The 20,007-nt window shown below is 46.1% G+C and overlaps 1 long non-coding RNA gene across 1 annotated transcript in view; it reads left to right on the top strand.

The window, feature by feature from the left end:
• The first annotated feature begins 10,691 nt into the window (after positions 1-10,691).
• Positions 10,692-20,007, top strand: part of LOC138747296 (uncharacterized) — a 16,268-nt gene continuing 6,952 nt past the window's right edge. Inside the window, exons 1-3 of the long non-coding RNA XR_011347412.1 lie at positions 10,692-10,819; positions 14,621-14,725; positions 19,088-19,238. This is a non-coding gene — a long non-coding RNA (uncharacterized lncRNA). The remainder of the gene's footprint in view (positions 10,820-14,620; positions 14,726-19,087; positions 19,239-20,007) is intronic.

Here is a 20,007-nt window from a genome sequence, read left to right on the forward strand (position 1 = left end):
GAGAGTACTAGTGTGTGTTATCCCTGTTGCGATACCCTTGCATGTCCTTTAATAAAGATCCTTTCTGTGTTCAGCCTATGTCCAGACTTGTTGCCCTTTAAACCCACTGACCTTTTCCCTTCCCACACAACGTTGGGCTACCACTCATTTGTGCAGAAGCGGACTTCTAACAGACATGTAAAACCTGCTTCACAGGCAAATTCCTGGGATGGTGGGTCTGTCAAATAAGGGGAGAGAGTGTGTCGAATAGTTGGGGGTGGGGGAGGAAGTCTTCAAAACATTCAAAGTTATGATATGGCTTAACAGGCTGGATACAGGGAGCATGTTTTCCCCTTTAGTACAAGGGGCCAAGTGCTAGGTTGGAGCTTTTACAACTGGCAAGGAATTTCTTCACTAGAGATGCTGAGTAGATTGAAGATGATGATTTCAAGATGAAAAGGAGAATACAAGTCTGTATCTATTCCATCGTGTAATGTTTAGTTGGAAGTCGGACTGGCACACTTTTTGGCTACTGCCAAGATGACCTTCACAAACTGAATTTGGTACTTGGACAATTTAAAACTTGTGTTCATAATGTTTCCCAGAAGGTACAATTCCAGATCCTGTGGAAAATCCATCTGTGAATTTTTTTTCGGAATGTCCCCAGATCCTCCCAGAAGGATCTCACCTTTGTGCGCAGCCAGGTTGAATGGATAAAGGTTCTAATCTCTACACCATTCCTAAAGCACATTTCTGATTTGGAATTATGTAATTTTTGTGGTGTGAGGTATAGTTGATGCAAGAAATTGCACTAACCTGTACCTGGCATTAATGACTGCTGTCATGCTGTCCAGACACAGATCTGACCAGCACCGCTCGTGGATTGTTGTGCCCAAGTCCAACTCCCACTTTTCCTTTGCTTTTAAGTTGGCCTTCATTTTGGAATAGCAGATATATACTTGAAATAAACTTGCATGTATTCCCCTTTCAAATTAGAATCTCCATGTCACTACACATAGGTAGGGCCATAGACGGTCCCAAATGATCCCTTCAGAATGATATAAAGGTGGTAGAAGAAGGTTTTAATCGACAAATCATACTTATTCCTCAGCTGTTCAAATGACTTGAGCTGCCCCTGTTCATAACAATCCTCGATACACCTGATCCCCTTCCGGCACCAGGTGTTCAGGATCTTATTATCTTATAATCGTTCCAGGGACAAGGGTGCTTTAGGAGCCAACCCCACCTGTAGCCCAATACATTGTTTTTTTGCCATGTCTGAATTGCATATGTGGTTATCTGTTTCCCTTGATTTCGATTTAATGTCACACTTGCATATTAACTCTCCTGCACTAGTGTGCAGTCCAATTTGTGCCCAGGAGGGGGTACCACCTCCCTCATAGAGAGAAGTGATAAACCTCAACTGGGATGCCCAATAGTGTTTTTTGGAATCTGGCAATTTCAGACCTACCAGCTTGTAATCCCGTCCATTTTTCACTGGAGTCCCTAGCCACCTTATCGTTCCACAAGAACCTCCTGGCACATATGTTGAGCGTCTTAAAGAAGCTCTGGGGCAATGGGATGGGCAAAGACTGGAATGAATATTGTAGTCTTGGCATCACTTTGTAGCTTCTTGACCAGCACTGAGGGAATAATGGCATTGAAGGCTGAGCTGTAGCCGATGAAGAGCAGCTGTATCAGTCAGTAAAACCCACATTCCAAGAAAGAGCTTGAATAAAGTGCCTTGGACTTCACATAATAATCCTCGAGCTGTATCAAATTGCCTTCAAATAAAAAAAAATCTTAGTTCTCATTAACAAACTCTAAAACAGAAGATTTGTGATTGTGCTTGGAATTAGTGAGAATTTGAGAATGCTGGTTAAAATAAAATAAACAAAGTCCTTGGTAAATCTTAAATGATTCTTCCTGCCAAAGCAGAGCACCCTTCAGTGATCATATGTCCCATTCTCTTCCTTTTCACTGATTGCTGCAATTACAGTATAAGCAGATGTTAATTGCCTTCAGATTCTTTGTGCTTTATTTGTATGCAATTAGATATCTGGCCTCTTCATATTTAATCTAGTTTAATGTAGTTCTTAGAATGAAAGTAAATTGCATTTAAATACTGTACCAGCAAACAGAGTGTGGCTTTGGCATTCTGTGAACAGTATGGGTCTCGTGTATATGTGGCTTTGTACATTCAGCCAGAAGAGATCACTTAAAAAAAAAACTCATTAGAGATTTTAATTTTTTTTGCCCATTTTATGTTTATGATCTTTCTCTTTCTTTCTTCTTTGGCTTGGCTTCGCGGACGAAGATTTATGGAGGGGGTAAAAAGTCCACGTCAGCTGCAGGCTCGTTTGTGGCTGACAAGTCCGATGCGGGACAGGCAGACACGGTTGCAGCGGCTGCAGGGGAAAATTGGTGGGTTGGGGTTGGGTGTTGGGTTTTTCCTCCTTTGCCTTTTGTCAGTGAGGTGGGCTCTGGGGTCTAAAGCTACAAAGTGACAATAAAATGATTTACAAGAAAACCTGCCAATATCCAAATGTAAAGAACTTGTTTCTGATTCATTTTAACAAAATGTTTAAAACCGTATTTAATAAAAATTCAGTGTTTCTGCTGCATTGTAAACGTTGGAACTTTATAATGCTCTTGTTATGTAATTTTAACCCAGAGGAAAAAACATAATCGGTATGTAATTTTACAAATCAAGAGTCCAGTGTCTTAGAGACAAAAATTGTAATACTTATCTTGCAAGCACTTTGAAATATTATTTTAATGTTTGTTTGAAATTGTTGACTCAACATTGAATTCAGTATTTCCAACAAGTCATTTTGCCTGATTGAAGTGACAAACTCTGATGCAAGGTTATACATCTGTAATATTAACTCAGTTACTTCTCTTTGTAGAGACACCGCCTAATCTGTTGTTTATTTCCAACGCAGCCCTTTTGGTTTAATCTTCCAGCAATAACTCTGGATTGCATACCACAACTTTAAGCATCTCTTTGTGTTTTCTCTCTTTCTCTGTCTAGGCTCTTTCAGGTGGCCAGAATACCCCGATGTAAAGTCACTTATTCTACCCCTGTGTGGCTCCCGGGGTACCCACCTGAAAGAGCAAGAGGCGCCTCCGAGGCGCACTTTCTAACCCTCCTCCGGGAGGGATAATCGTCGGCGTGCTGAAGTCCCCCTAGGGACCTGAATGCGGCTGCTAAGGGGCGGGCTGATGACGTTGTCAGCCCGAGACGCTTGATGCGAATTTGGAAACACAGTGTGCAGGCAGGGCATCTCGTTCTGAACAAGAGAAAGGCTGAAACCATCATCAGTATTTCTCTTGCCTGCTCTGGATCCGCCATAATCCTGTGTTCCTCCTGCTTCTCCTTCGTTGTGTTTCAAATGACGTCAGGTCAGTGGACGGGAGTACGGCTACAGTGGACAGGAGCTGGAGTGCCCTCTGAGGCGCCTCCTGTGCAGCTGTCCCTTTTAGGTGGACAGTGCGGCACTTCCAGGGCTGCCACCTGAACGATGATTCTAAAGCGCTGCATCCACTTCTGCAGGCGGATTCACCTGAAAGTGGCTTCTGTCTCTCTTTCTCTCTGTCCCTCCCTCTCCCTCTGTCTCTGATTCTCATTCTCTATCTCTGTTTCTCTGTGTCTGTCTCCCCCTCGCTGTCTGTCTCTGACACCCTCGCTCCTTGCCCTCATTAATTTCCTATTCCTCTCTAAAATGGGCACCTTGGCCTGATTCTTTCATTGCTTTCTTCTGTCCTTTCTACCTTTCCTGCCTGCTCTGAAGCTTAAAGCATTATTTTTCTTTCCCAGTTATGGGGAAGAAACTTAGATCTGAAACGTTAACTCTGGTTCACTTTCCACTGATGTTTCTGACCTGTTGCGTTGAGGAAAATAGTTAGAAATCTATCAGTAATAACCATGAAAGGGTTTTGAAAACCTCCCATTCTGAATAACCAGCCTACAAAACCAATTAAAGCTTTCCAAAGCAATCTGAAATATTTCTGTGCTGTTAGCCAGAATCGGACACACACAAGGTGAAGACTGTACAATAGGCTTTAATCCACAAAGACTTCCACAGAGCCAGGCTAGCTGTGGCTGTAGCAACTCTGAGTGAGGCCTCAGGAGGCCGGCGCAGGCTTATTTCCCGGAGGGTGATTGACACCCGACTGGGTGGGGCTTGATCCCTTCAGGCCGACTGATTGACAGCCGGCCAGGTGTGTTCCTGTCCCCTTACACTCCTGCAGTACAGAAGTTGCCTCTCGCAGTAGGCCAGTGGTGTACCACCACATTCATCCCCTTCTTTAAAATTGTCCCGGGGTGGGGGCAGTAACAAGGAATTGCACCCATTATATACATACAATATTTACAGGTTGAAACGATCCAGCGGCCGCCGTGGTCTCTGTGACTGTCGTACGACTGGCTCCTGGTCACTGGTCGGAGGGGAAGTGGGGGGGGGGCCTGGCAGCAGGGGTCTATGTGGCTGGTGTGGTGCTGTGCGGAGGGGTATGCGAGGTTGTCGTCTGAGGGTCGTGGTGGAGGGGTGGGTTCGTCTCCCAAGGCTGAAGCAAGCCTCTGGTGGTCAAGGAAGTCCTGCGTGCCCCATAGCTGGATGGGGATGTATGGCCGGTCAGCGTCATCCTGGGTTGGAGGGTGGCGTGGTGTGATGGGTGCTCCTGCTGGTGCCAGGTCCCTGGTTGAGACGGAGTCCTCCCTGCCACTGCCGAACCTAACGTAGGCGTTGTTATGGTTATGTAGGAGGAAGACCTGCTCCACCAGGGCTTCGGCTTTGTGTGTACATGCATGCTTTCGCAGAAGCACCGGTCCCGGAGATGTGAGCCATGCTGGGAGGGTCATTCCTGTCGCCAACCTCCTGGGGAATGAGAACAGATGCTCATAAGGGGTCTCATTGGTAGTTGTGCGCAGCAGCGACCGAATGGCATGGAGCCCTCGGGCAGGGTGTCCTGCCAGTACTCAACGGTCCATCCTTTTGACCTGAGAGCCAGGAAAACTGCCTTCCAGACCACCCCATTCTTACGTTCCACTTGCCTGTTGCCTCTCGGGTTATAGCTCGTCGTGCGACTGGTTGCGATGTCCCTTGCCATCAGGTACTGGTGCAGCTCGTCACTTATGAAACTAGAACCCCGGTCGCTGTGGATGAAGGCCGGGTAGACAAACATGGTGAAAATCTGCCCCAGGGCCCTGATGATGGTGGCCATGGAGGTGTCCGGACAAGGGATGGCGAAAGGGAAGCGTGAGTACTCGTCCACTACCGTGAAGAAGTAGACATTTCAGTTCATGGAAGGCAGGGGCCCTTTGAAGTCCATGCTGAGATGCTCGAAAGGACAAGTAGCCTTTACAACATGGGCCTGGGGCAGGTGGAAGAAGCGGGGTTTACACTCTGCACAGACCCGACAGGCCTCAGTCATGTTCCTGATGTCCCTGATGGTGTACAGCAGGTTTCGGGACTTGGTGAAGTGGTACAACCTGGTGACACCTAGATGGCAGAGGGACTCATGCGATGCCCGCAACCCGTCGTCATGCATAGATGCGCAGGTGCGAGAGAGGGCATCAGAAGAGTCGTAAAACTTCCTGGGGCGGTACTGGATGTCGTAGCTGTAGGTTGCCAGCTCGACTCTCCAGCGCAGAATCTTGTCTTTCTTGTTCTTCCTCTTGTGGGTAGTGTTAAACATGAATGCCACGGCCTGCTGGTCTGTGAGGAGGGTGAATTTCCTGCAGCCAGGTAGTTGCGCCAGTGGCGGACTGCTTCCACTATCGCCTGGGCCTCCTTTTCAATGGCGGAGTGCCCTAGATTGGAGCAGTTGAGGGTCCTGGAGAAGAAAGCAACAGGGTGCCCCCCACACCCCCCTCCTCTTGGTTGAGGGTAGCAGCGAGGGCCACCTCAGAGGCATCACTTTCCACCTGGAAAGGGGAGTCCTCATCCACAGCCTGCATCGTGGTGTCCGCGATGTCTTGCCTGAAGCGGATGAAGGCTGCCTGCACCTCGGGTGGGAGGGGAAAAGTTGCACCTTGGGCCAGTGGGTGGACCTTGTCCGAGAAGCGAGGGACCCACTGCGAGTTATAAGAGAACATGCCAAGGCACCTGTGGAGGGCCTTTAGTGTGTGGGGGGGGGGGGGGGATGGTTAACTCCATTAATGGGCGCATCCTTTCTGGATCTTGGCCGACGACTTCATGGGCCATGATGTACCCCAAGAAGGCGAGGCGGGTGGTGCTAAACACACTCTTCTCCTTGTTGTAAGTGAGGTTCAGCTCCCCGGCCATCTGGAGGAATTTTTCCAGGTTAGCATCGTGGTCCCGCTAGTCACAGCCACAGATAGTGACGTTATCCAGATATGGGAACATCGCCTTCAGCTTGTGCCGGTCTACCATGCGATCCATCTCCCACTGGAAGACATTTTAGGTTCATGACCCCAAAAGGAACCCGGCGGAACTGGTACAGGCGCCCGTCTGCCTCAAAGACGGTGTTGGGCTTGTCCTTTGGGTGGATGGAGATTTGGTGATACGCTGATTTCAGGTCAATTGTAGAGAAAACCCGGTACTGGGCTATCTCATTGACCATGTCGGCGATCCTTGGCAGTGGGTAGCCATCCAGCTGGGTGTACCGGTTAATGGTCTGGCTGTAATCCACGACCATCCTTTACTTCCCCCTTTGACGACCAGAACTTGGGCTCTCCAAGGGCTGCTACTGGGCTCTATGACGCTTTCCGCCAGGAGTCGCTGCAGCTCCGCCTGGATGAAGTCTCTGCGGAGCAATAGCGCCTATTTCTGGTGGCGATTGGCTTGCATCCTAGCACAAGATATGGAAAGAGCGCTGGTGGGGTGATGCGCAGTGTGGAGAGGCCACAGGTTGGCTGGGGCTGGTAGGTTGGTGTGCAGTGTAATGTGAGTGGAGGTTGGGGCCCCTCAAAGGCAAGGGTGACACTCTGTAGGTGGCACTGGAAATCTAGGTCCAGAAGGATTGGGGCGCAGAGTTTGGACATAACCAGGAGCATGAACCCTGTGTAAGTGTCCCCTCCCACAGTTATATCGGCCAAGCAGCGCCCGAGGGTACCAACAGTCTTATCCTTGGTGGCGAGGATGATTAAGCAGGTGGTGGGGTGGACTTTTAATCCCAGGAAGTGGGCCACGCTCGGGTGAATGAAGCTCTCGGTGCTGCCACTGTCGAACAGCCACTACTTTACCTGCCCGTTGACTTGCACGTCCATCATCGAGCGCCCGAGGTTGTGAGGGATGTTCCTGGTCAGCGTGGTGGTGGCCAGGACCATCTCGGAGTTGGAGTCTTCGCTCTTTGGCTGTGCACAGTGATTTATGGCTTCTCGGGACATGGGGAGCGTCGGTAGGGCAGCCAGGTCATCGCCCATATTGACCACGTTGATGACGGTCACTGGGTGCAGCATGCGGCAGCCGATGGCACCCAGAGGTGTGGGGAGCGTCGGTAGGGTGGCCTGTTCATCGCCCACGTTGACCGCGTCATTCTTAACGTCGATGGGGGCCCTCCATGTCAAATGTGCCGGGGGAAATGACGTCGCTGTAGTTCTCGGCGAGCGGTGCTGGTGGGGGGGGGGGGGCCTGGTGCAGGTGCTTGGGGCACACGCTGCAACAGTCGCTGGCAGGGCCGGATGTTGCACCGTTGACGTCAAGGAAGGCGGAAGTCATCATGGGGTTAATGACGCTGCCCGGCATGTGCACGTGGAGGGGTTCACGGGGGAGGTGGGGAGGTCATAGAGGGCTGCTGAGCTGCTCGTTGGTTTTGAGAGGCACACTTTAGCAAAGTGGCCTTTCTTGCTGCATTGGGAACAATACTGGTTCCTAGCTGGGCAGTTTTGGCATGATCGTCGATCAGACCCACACCTGGACCTACAGTACTTACAGGGGTGCCGAGTGCCTACCGCAGCGCCGTTCTCCTCCCCAGCTTGGTCTGGGGCTGCAGCTGCAGTGTGTGAGGGCCATGAGGGAGCCTGGGGGAACCTGGAATCGAAGGCTTCGATGTGCAGGGCTGCTACTTCTTGGTTAGGGCGTAGATATTGTCTTCCAGCAGCTTCTGCCGGGTGGCCCTCGAGCATAGCCCTTGGGAGGCACAGAAAATGGTGTGATACAACCACCTGAGTGTGGACAAGACAAAAGAGATGATTGTGGACTTCAGGAGGACGAAGGCTAACCATTCTCCATTACACATCAATGGCTCCATTGTGGAGAGGGTGGAGTGTTCCATGGTGTGCATATAAAGGATGACCTTTCCTGGACTCTCAACACCTCCTCATTAGTCAAGATGGTGCAGGAGCATCTGCGCTTGCTAAGGAGGTTGAGGAGGGCGAGGCAATTGTCCCCATTCTTGGCAATGTTGTACAGGAGCACAAATGAGAAGATCCTGTGTGGCTGAATGTTGCTGAGGAAGAGAGCTGCAAAGCACTGGACTGGAAGTCAACGCAGAGGATCACTGGGGTCTCTCTTGACAAATGTACCTGAAGCATGGCTTAATTAAAGCTAAAGAATTATTGAGAACCCTTTCCATCCAGCACCCAGCATCTTTGACCCACTACCATCAAGAAGGAGGTACAGGAACATCAAAATCAGGACTGCCAAGCTGGGGAATAGTTTCTTCACCGCCTGTGAGACTGATGAATGGTATCCTGCAATTGAGTGATTCATCTGAAAATATTTACTTTAAATTATATCCATGCATATTGGTGATTACTGTGTGCTGTGCATTGTGTACGCACCATAGACTGGAGAAACGCCGTTTAACTACCTTTAGTCAGATGGCACTTTACAGCAGCCACTTGGGCATGAAGGAAACAGACGTAGAAGATGGCTATTACCTGAGCAACTGCTACCCCAAGAAAATAAGTTTAGGAGCTGGGATTCGAGAGGGCGCTAAGGGCTCCTGAAAGCCCTCGGGTACTGAAGGCTTCCTGATTGTGTGGGAGGCCAGGGCCTGGAGCCCGAGTTGCCGATGGTTCGAACTGGGATCTGTGCAGTTGCAGAGGCTGATGGTGAATCCACAGAAGCTCAGCCGCTCTGAAGGTTCTCTGTCTTTTCATTTTCCCCTATTGTTCGGGGTGCTGGGACAGGCACCATATTAACTGTAATTGTTATATGGTTATATTATTACATGACAATAAAAATAACTTTTGAACCTTTGTAAGAAGTGGAGTTAAAGGACTCAACAAGAATATATTTAATAGTTTTATCAAGCTGTAAATTTAAACAAAACTTTTTTTCTTTCTGCATGTTTTCAAACGGAAAACACTGAGTTGTTTAACAGTGTGATGGCTTCACAGATGTTGCCATCATATAGACAATAAAGTCGAATGTTCAACTACCTGGAACTGGTACCATAGCTGCAATGTGCATCAGATTCAAATACTTAAATGTGCAATTATCTCTAATCATACTTTTACCCCAATGATTCCCCCTTCGGAAGTGAATGAATAAAGTTTTGGAAGGTAAATTAAGGCAACTGAATAACGTTCTTCTTTAGGGATGTATGATGCTGGAATCTGAAGCAGAAATCAAACTCCTTGAGAGCTCGAGATTTGATAGAGATATTTCAAATGATGAGGGGTATGAACAGAGTAAATGTAGGTCGGCTTTTTACACCGAGGGGTAGGTGAGATACAAGCCAGAGGACGTGGGTTAAGGGTGAAAGGGGGATCTTCTTCATGCAGAGTGGTCAGAGTGTGGAATGAGCTTCCAACTGAATGTGGGCTCAATTTTCACATTTAAGAAAAAAATTCAGACAGATACATGAATGGGAGGGTGCAGATCAGGGGGACTAGGCGTAAAATTAGTTTGGCGCGGACTGGAAAGGCTTTGCTGTAATATTCTATGGTTCAAACTCAACAGATCAAGCTGTATCTCAGGAGGCAAAGTGATGTTTCAGGTTGACGTTGAGATAATGGACCTGCATGCACTTGACAAACGGACACAAATACGCGCTTTATTATTGCTTTTCAAAGCATAAGAACTCCATTACAGCAATAGACTCCATTACCTACAGCTAATCTCACCACAAGGGAGGATGCCACAGGATGCATATTTATACAGATAAATTTCCAGTCCTTCAGAACATTTAAGATTCAAGATTCCTTTATTTTCATGTAATAGAAACAGTGCAATATCAGCCGTAAGGCAGACAGTTTCACCATCGGCAGAAATTGCTGGAAATGCACCTTACAGTCAGAGAATGAGAAATGAAAGAGAGTCTCCCCAGAGTCTGTGGACTCATGCCCTCTTGAATCGCAGCCCCCTGGAGCCACACAGAGTCCAGTCCAAACCATCGGCAGCCCGAACTCCAAATCCGACATGACCAGGAACCCTTCAGCCACCCTCTCGCATCCCGGTTCCAATACCTGGTGCCCCTTCCACTAGTCTTGAGCCAGTCTCCAGCTGTCCACACCTGTGTGTGTTCTTCAGCTGCAGAACCCCTCACTGGTCCACCACTGTGATCACCATCCCTTGGGTGACTTCCTCTGCTTCTCCTTCTCAAACGATGATGGGGTGGGTGGGTGGTGGTGGTGGTGGGGGGGAGGGGTGGGGTGGGTGATGTCCCCATTTTCTGGTGCCCTGCGCCAGTCTTCTGCAAACCCTCGTGGCTGCTGCCGATCACAGGCACCACCATCTTGGGCGCAGACACAGCGGTCGCAGAATATTAAAACCACTGTCGTATCCATTAACAGGCCATTTAAAGCCCGCCTGGAGCTGATGGCAGTCGGACCCCATGGGAGTGCTGTGTCTCCGATCCCCACTCTTCGAGGGTCCACAACAGTGGCAGCACTGTCCTTACAGCATTTGAACAGACTTCTTGTACAGTGAGTACATTGTTCATAGAATTAGGATTTGTTAATCAGGGTCATGCCCCCTTACCCATTGGTTTCTGCCTTAGCCAAATGTGGAGCTGTTATTGTTCTTCAACCTTGCTTTAATTATCAAAACAGACCATAGAATATTCTCTGTTATTATTTTGGTTACTGCTTTAATACTTGCATTCTCAGCATCAGGATTGGTGGTGTGAGGGGAGGGATGAGAGGGGCTGGGCAGTGATGAGATGGGGGATGTTGGACAGATGGATTCAGGTGAGGGGAGGAGAGGGCCAACGTAAGTGAGGGCAGGGATAGGCAAGGGCAGCCAAAGGTGGTGCTTAAGGTTGTGGGTGATGGGGAGATGGAGCCAAGCGTGGGAAGGTGAACAAGTGGATCAGTAGGATTGGGAACAGAACACAGGGAGCGTGGGCTCCCTGAAATTGGGAAATTCAGTGTCCACACCATTGGGGTGTGTAGATCTCGTCGAAAGAACCAAAGACTTGTTGATCCAAACCAAGGCTTTTATTAGCAAAAGACAGAAGCTCTTCACAGGTGGCCGACCAGTCCGGAATGATCCGACCTGGCTAGGAACACAACTCTTTAAGGCCCAGACAGTAGGCGTGGCTAAGCTCTCAGCCAATCGCTGTAAGCACAGTCTAGATACTGTAACTATATGCACTATATACATTGGTGATAGATCTGTACTATCACAGGGTGCAAGCTGCCCAAGCAAACATGAGGTGTAGGTCTAGTTTGTGTTGGTGTAGAAGTGCTGAGGACAGGCAGGTGATGTGGGAATGGGAAGGGGGAGTTGAGATGTCAGGCAACAGGAAGCTCAAAATGGCTGTTAAGGACAGAGGTAAATGCCAGACGGTGCAATTGTAGTTCTCTACACAAAAGCGCTGGAGAAACTCAGCAGGTCACAGAGTGTTCTTTATGTAGCAAGGATAAATAACCGATATTTCGGGCCTGAGCCCTTTATCAAGGTATAAGCAAAAAGCAGGCAGGTGCTTGAATAAAATGGTGGGGGGAGCAGAGGCGCACAGGCAAGAGGTCATAGGTGGATATGGGTGGGAGGGAAGAATGATCAGGGGTAAATACAAGTAGGCTTTTTTCCACTGTTAGGTGAGATACAAACCAGTGGATGTAGGTTCAGGGTAAAATGGGAAAGGATTGGGGAGAATAGAGGGGGAAACTTCTTCACACAGAAAGTAATAGAAGTGTGGAACGAGATGCCAGCTGAAGTGATGAATGTGGGCTCAATTTTCACATTTAAGAAAAATTTGGATAGGTACATGGATGGGAGGGGTATGGAGGGTGATGGGCTGGGGGCAGGTCAGTGGGACAAGGAATAATAATAGTTCAGTGCAGTCCTGAAGGGCTGAAGGGCCTTTCTATGCTGCAGTGTTCTATGGTTCTATAGTTCCAAGTGAAAAAGGCTGAGAAGCGATAGGGGGAGAGGGAAGGGGGTGGGGAGCTGGAGGGAAGGAGTCAGAGGGATGGGGGAAGAGAGAGGGAAGGGTGGGGCGTAATGGAAGCCGGCGAAATCGTTATGGGCAAAGCTCTGTTTTCCTTTAGTTGCTTTTTCACTCCTCACTTGATGACGACGATACATTTTGGGACCTTTTTGGAATGATTCTTATCTTTATAGGAATACGTGAAGCAAACTTCACAGCACTTTCTCAGAGGTGGCGGTGTTACAAATTAAGTTTTTGATCCAGTTTTCAACCAGCAAGCAGTTTTCAGCAAGAATTTACCAGAAAGAAAGCAGAACCAGAAACATTTTCAATTTTTATCTGTTCTTTTCCAATTTAGAGGTGATAAGGTCAACTGCAACCTTTGTGATACGGTGGTGGTATATCACTGGCCTAGTGCAGGGGGCAACCTCTGTTCCTGCAGGAGTGTAAGGGGACAGGACAACACCAGGCCAGCAGTCATTCAGTCGGCCTGAATGGATCAAGCCCCATCCGGTTGGGTGTCAATTACCCTCCGGGATATAAGCCTGCGCCGGCCTCCCGAAGTCTAACTCAAGAGTTACTGCAGCTACAGCCAGCCTGGCTCTGTGGAAGTCTTGGTGGATTAAAGCCTGTTGGACAGACTTTACCTTGTGTGTGTCTGATTCTGGCTAACAGCGCACCACAATTACAGCCGTGGTTAAATCAGCACAGATGGCCATTTTGGGTCAATGATTCACTGCCTCTGGAAACTCAGCTAGTGTGGCAGTTTTGGAAGTCTTTCTGAAACCATTTCCCTACTCTATCTATTATGGAGTATATATTAATATATTTTGGAAGAAACTTAAATTTGTTCCAGGCTCTAAAGCCTTGTGGATCACCAATGCATTAACTGCAGATGGACTTTACGTACAAAGAAAAATAATTAATGATAATTATGTTCGGCAAGGAGAGGCTGGACTGGGAGGGTGGGAATATACTTCACAGATGGTCACACCTCTGCACCAAACACTCTGTGCCACACATGCTGGGAAATGTCTCATAAAATCAACAGTTAAAGTGACAATTAAAATGATTCTTTGGAGATTTTGAGGGTTCTGCTTGGGAAGATAGCGTGACCTTAATATGGTGAGACTCATTTACAAGGAGCTCTTTCATTTAAGGACGTTCCCAGGGTTATTTTTGCCATTAAGCTACATGTTTAATTTTCCCTATTAGAAGAAAATTACAATCATAATTTTTAACCTCCAGATGCCACGTTTCTTCCCAATACATTCTGGCATCCAGCTGCTCTTGTTGCCGTACCTTCCCTGAAAATAAAGAAATTGGATGCATGTCTAAAATGCATTTTTAATACCCGAAGAGGATCAGTTTTAGGTCATTCAGGGCCTTGAACTTGCAGAATAACTAGCCTCTAACCTGATCATTATATGGTCAATGATCTACTTTAGATGGTTGATGGTAGAACATTTGATGATGGTAGACCATGCATGATCTGAATTACATGTCATTTATGGCTCAGAAATTTGCCCATCGGGGAAACTTGCCACCGACATTTATGTACCAAACAAACCTTCTCCCACCCTTCATTTCCCAACCCAATTAGCATACATTTCTCCCTCACGTAGTTATATAGACTCCTGTAAAATGTACCTGAGCACTAAAGTAATTCTTCATTCTAATCTGTAGATGACTAAATCCAAGATTCAAAATTTAAGATGTCACTTATTGCCATCGCCAGAAAATGTGCAGAAATCTTTTCCCTTTTGTTTGTCCACCAGATATGGATAAGATTCGCCTCTGGGTTGATGAGGAGCAGCATTCATTGGCATGGAAGGACCGGTTAGGGCAATAGACACACACAGGAAGTGACCACACCTCCTCAATGCAGTTAGAGAGGGCAGTCTCTCATTCCACTGGGAATCCAGCAGTTCTCCATTCTGCCAAAGAAAATCATCTTTTTCTGTGTGCTTTGAGTCAGCCGAACCTTTTGCATTACAGTTCTGGGCCACTGCCCACTCAAGCTTCATGTTGGATAGTTCCTCTTCTATCAAAAAGTTTGATTTCTTTGAATTCACCCAGAGGGGTTTTGGGACTGATTCATTCACTCAGGCACTCCACTTTTCACTCACTCCACTTTTTATGAATTTTTGAACATTTTTACTGTTGTTTCATTATGCAGATTATTGCTAAGCGGAGGAACATCAGTGTTTGATTAATACTTGAACATATTTGCACTGCATTAAATTTCACAGGCAAATATTGTGTGTGAGGATGCTTGTCTGACTGAGTATATCATTACAGTTTGTGCTTGGCAGAGTACAGATAATTATTTTTCATTTTTAATTTATTTTAGCTTTTTTTCAAGGACAGTAAAAAATCCGGATTGCTCCGGGATTGGATCGGATTTTCCAGATTCTCTGGCAGTACTTTGAAATTCAAATTTAAGGAGAATATACAGGTAAATTTTGATAGTTCATTAACAAAACATTTTTTCATATAAAATACCAAGTGCAAAATTTTTCTTACCTGCGACTTCTGCGTGGTCGCTTGTTACCACTGTGCACCTGTGGTCACTTGTATATACGTACGCCCACACCCATGCGCACACCCACACAACATTTTTCAAGAAGTTTGGATTCTCTGGCGATCAAGATTTCTGGCATCTGGAGTTTTGAACTATTAGATTTTAAGCCTTTTTCTGCTGATTGCCCTTTCAAACTGGTCATAGATGTAGAAAATTAGACAAGGATAAATACCTGTCACAAATCACAAATAAAAACATTAAATTATTTCCTTCACTGAAAACTTTCAAATATATATTTTTATATATGTATACAAGAAAGACGCATTTATTATAACATTAAAAGTTCACATCTTCAGTTTCTTTCAATAATAGTTTTAGTCTTTTTCTCATCATGTGATCAACACCTACAAAACCATCCACACAAATAAATGAAGTGTAAATGAACCTTTCTTGCAGCAGCAAGAAACTGCAAAAGCCTTCAGTTTTTAAATTTAAAATTTTAACAATTTTAACTTAGATTTGGACATACAGCCCGGTAACTGGCCATTTCGGCTCACAAGCCCATGCCACTCAATTAACCTGTAGCCCCCTGGTACATTTTAAAGGGTGGGTGGAAACCAGAGCCCCCGGGGGAAACTCATGCAGACACAGGGAGAACGTACAAACTCCTCAGAGTGCGGGATTCGAACTCCGGCCCTAATCGTTGGCGCTGTAACAGCGCTGCGCTAACCGGTTCGCTCACCGTGCCACGCATTTTTAATGCTTTAGCTCTTTAATGAGTTCTCCAAAGAATCTGCCATGCTCCACTGAGACGAAACAAAATGGCAAGAAATAGGAATGGAACTGGCTCCAAAAAGATCATAATTTACCTGACGTTGCCCTGAACTCCACATTCCAGGTGTCCTTAATATCTATAAATCTATCTCGTCTTTAAATCAACTCGACTGTTGCTTTTTTCAGTGTATGAAAGGGACCTTTCTGAGACTGGCAAACTTAACCGGATGGATGTTTAAATTTATTTATAAAAATTCATATTATAAGATGCAAATATCGATGCATTTATGCCTATCCTTCAGTTCTCTCCATAATTTTATGTGCCGGCTTCTGAGATCCAGTGCGATCTTTTTGAGACCATAGCCTGGTTGCTAGGAGACCACTTCAAGTCTGATGACCTGTCTTTGATGATCCATGTTCTTGCGTGAGGTAGACCAACCTCAAACAGCTGACCCAGTCTGTGGTGACTGGCCTTGTGGTGTAGGAGACAGTATTTCCAGGGTGGGAGGTTACCTGGAACCCTCGGGAGGCTGGCGTTAATGCACATTGGCTTACCTCGTAGGGGACTTTGTAAAGCGCACTGAAGTGATCATCTGGCACACGGAAAGGCTTCTTCTTTGCTCCAGTCTACAGGCAAGTCTGTTGATAGATCCAAATTCAAAGGTGCCCGTAGCGGGACAATTCCAATCAGTCGCCGCTTTGCATGTCTCGGAGGTTGGGGGGGGTGCAGTTTCAGGAGGAGGAGAGTGATCCTGATAGCGTCGCAATGAGAAGGTCAGAAGGGTGTGGCTGGATGGTGTTTGGGGAAGAATTCATTGATGTGTCTAGTGGAATGAAAGAAAGTCGATTTCATGGTGTGCTGGAAATATTTGTTTGTAAGCTGTTATAAAACAGGGCAGCTGAAATCTAAACCATCACACAAAATGCGCTGACGTCTGGAATAAGCTGCCAGAGTCGGTGGCAGAGACAGGAATAGACAGGCAAGAATATTTGAAGCATCTTCTGGCCCACAAGTCCATGCTGCCCAAACACCCCAATTAGCCTACAACCTCCGTATGTTTTGAAGGGTGGGAGGAAACCAGAGTGCCCAGAGGAACCCATGTGGGGAAAACAAAGAAACTCTTTATAGACAGCACTGGATTTGAGCCCGGGTCGCTGGTGTTGTAACGGCATTGCGCTAATGCTATGGTAACTGAGGAAGTGATAGTAGGATAAAGGACCTTAAGACATAGGAGTAGAAATAAGCTGTTCAGCCTATCGAGTCTGCCCCACCATTTAATCACGAGCTGATTGATTTTCTCACTTAGCCCCTCTGTCTGGCCTTCTCACCTTAATCTTTGATGCCCAGCCTAATCAAGAACCTACTAATCCTTGGAATTCATAAAGAATTAATGCAGGTGTGGGATAGCCATGATGGTCATTGTCGACACAATTGGCTGAAGGTCCCATTTCCTGCTATATAATTCAACGTCTATCTGACATCTATGGTCTTGAGTTATCATGGTTCGTGCTGTGGGAGAATGACCTGTCAGGCACCCACCAGGACCAAGATTCTGTCTGGAATGCAGATCTCTTATTTTGTATCCCGTGCTCTGACAGTACAAAATGGCTTTAATTTCATCAATTTTCCAGCGCTGGTAACAAGTCCTGCTCCATGTACATAAGGCCATAAGACATAGGAGCAGAAATAGGCTGTTCAGCCCATCGAGCCTGCCCTGCCATTTAATCATGAGCTGATTCATTTTCTCACTCAGCCCACACTGCCCCATCACCTTTGATGCCCTGGCTAATCGATCTCTGCCTTAAATGCACCCCAAGTCCTAGCCCGAGTGATGGCAATTACAGCATCACGAGACTTGATTGAATTCCCCGCCCAGAATTTTTTTTTTGCACTTGATGCTTTGGTGTTAAACCCTTGCTAGATATTCGAGGGCCCATTCTACCATCTCCTCTTCTTAACATCAATGTAGGGGTGACAGTGAATTGGAATATATTTTATTAGCCACCATTTCTGGAGAAAACAAGCAGAGATCCATCATTTTAGCACAGATTTGAAATCCTTCCATCCATTAATTTACTTACAGGGTAACCCATTTGTGATAACTCAATTAATGTTTTAAGCAATGTAATGGACCAATTCGTTTCTCTAAAATTGCCATTTCAATTCTGTTGTCTGGTTTCTAAGAGGAAGCCTTATCATTAAAATAAGGCAACCTGATTATTTTTAAAAATAATACCTCTCTGGATAAGCCAGGTCATTGTGAATTTATGAATAATTCTTCTCATAAAATCTAGCCTAATATAACGTGATCTGTTTTCCTTCAACTTATACATGGCAACCTTTGTTAACTATCTAAAGTACCAGTGGATAATAAGCGTGTATGCTGATGTACACTGACGTGTGACACCAATTTAATACCAATAACATATCAACGCCTGAAGGAAACAGGAAAAAAAAACGACCACAAACTACATCAATTTACTGAACATAAAGCATCTCGGGTTTGCACAGAGCACACCACGAGCAATAGTTCATTTTCCTAGAAATCTGCAGAGCCCAGATAAGGACAGTCCCTGGAAATTCATTTTCCCTGCCTAGATTACAGAGAAATTAATGCGTTATCAGAATTATTTTGAAAGACTCCAATGAACTGAGTGGCACAATGGTGCCACGAGAGGGCAGCAAAACTTCAGTTTCTGACTGACCAAAGACGATTCATTTCACAGGACTTTCCTCAAATGAGAACTAATATATTTGAGATGTGCAAAATTATGAGGGGGGGGGGGGGTAGATAAGGATTTTTTTTAAATCCCCTGATGAAGGTGTTGACAACTAGAGGGCACAGGTATGAAGTGAGAGGAAGGTGGCTTAGAGGGGATCTGAAGAGGAATCTTTCCACTCCCAATGATAAAGGAGGAGAAATGGCCTATTCAGCCCATCGAGTCTGCCCCGCTATTTAATCACAAGCTGATACATTTCCCCACCGCCTGGCCTTCTTCCTGTAACCTTTGATGGCCTGGCTAATCAAGAAGCTATCAGTCTAGGGGTGGAGTCTATGACATGTTGTCTGAAAAAGTGGTGGACTTGGGTCCTCTCTCAATGTTTAATAAGCACCCAGACAGACGTATATAAGTGCTTGATTCACCAAGGCACAGAAGGGTACAGCCAAAATGCATGTACATAGGATTTGCAAAAATAAATATGAGGGATAGTATGAATGGAGTGGGCCAAATGGCCCATGCCTGTGCTGAACAACTCTTTGACTGACTTTACTGATATATATATATATATATTCTTGATATATGATCTTGGAAATATATTAATAAAAACTGTAATAACCTTTGTATGGAAAGGTTTAGATTAATTCTCTTGGGCTATAAATAATCAAAACTGCTTTTGCATTTTTAAGATGGGATAACTGAAGTTTCTGGACAAACCATTTTGAAGATTGCCTGTGCCTTCCAAATATTCCATAAGATGTAACCCTCTTTACACATTGTGATTTCTCCCGTCCTGGCCAGATGCAAACAAAAGGACCAACATTCCCCGTGGAATTTCAACCAAATGAGCAGTTGCATCAGGAAAGTGCAAGGCCGACGACTACAAAGTTTTCAATATCTGCAGATCCTCGTTTGGGTGTCGTCTTCGCTCTGTGTAGAAAAATGTCCTGACGTAAGTTTGAAATCTGCTTTTCGTTTGTTTGAAGCTTTCATTTCACAGTTTGTTCTTTCAACTCAATATGAAATACAGTAAATTACAAAAGGGAAACTTGCATTTACATATTGCCACTCCCATTATCAGGCCTTGCAAGACTGTTTTCCAGGTCAGTGAAGCATTTTTATCTGCAGTTACACAATGATCTATGGCAGTCCAGATACACCCTTTCTATTTTATCGACCCAACCTCTGTTCTTCGAGCGGGGCTCTGCACTATTACCGCCAACGGTCAAAAAAAGTCACCTTTCTCAGATCCCTTCTTAATTGCCCCAACGACTGGACACCTTGCTGTTTCGGTGATGATCATTCATAAAAGGTTGTGGAGAAGCAGCACACGACTGCAAGGTGGTGTGGATTAGTGAGATTGTGTGCTGTTTCTTTGTAGCCTTTTCTGAATGATCGGCACTGGAACCGTGAGGTGCCCAGTCTTTGGGACAATGGAAGTGGGACCATGATTTACCTTTGTACCAATTCTCCTACTGCTCCACCATGATACATCAACGTGTACATGATAGGCTTCACCACTGAAGCAGGGTCTGTGCACTTGCTGCCAGATTGCTGTACATTAGGAAGATCTTCAGCTAATTAAAGTCCCGCAGCTTCAGTTAACTGTGATCCAGCCCACTGGTAAATGAAACTTGGATGTTGCCACCAATGTTTACTCCAGTACCTGCAGATTTGGAAGTCTCCTGAAAAAAAATCCTACTGGAGAAATATTCAGCTCC

This window comes from Narcine bancroftii, chromosome 12 (assembly GCF_036971445.1).
Source record: "Narcine bancroftii isolate sNarBan1 chromosome 12, sNarBan1.hap1, whole genome shotgun sequence".
NCBI classification, from domain to species: domain Eukaryota; kingdom Metazoa; phylum Chordata; class Chondrichthyes; order Torpediniformes; family Narcinidae; genus Narcine; species Narcine bancroftii.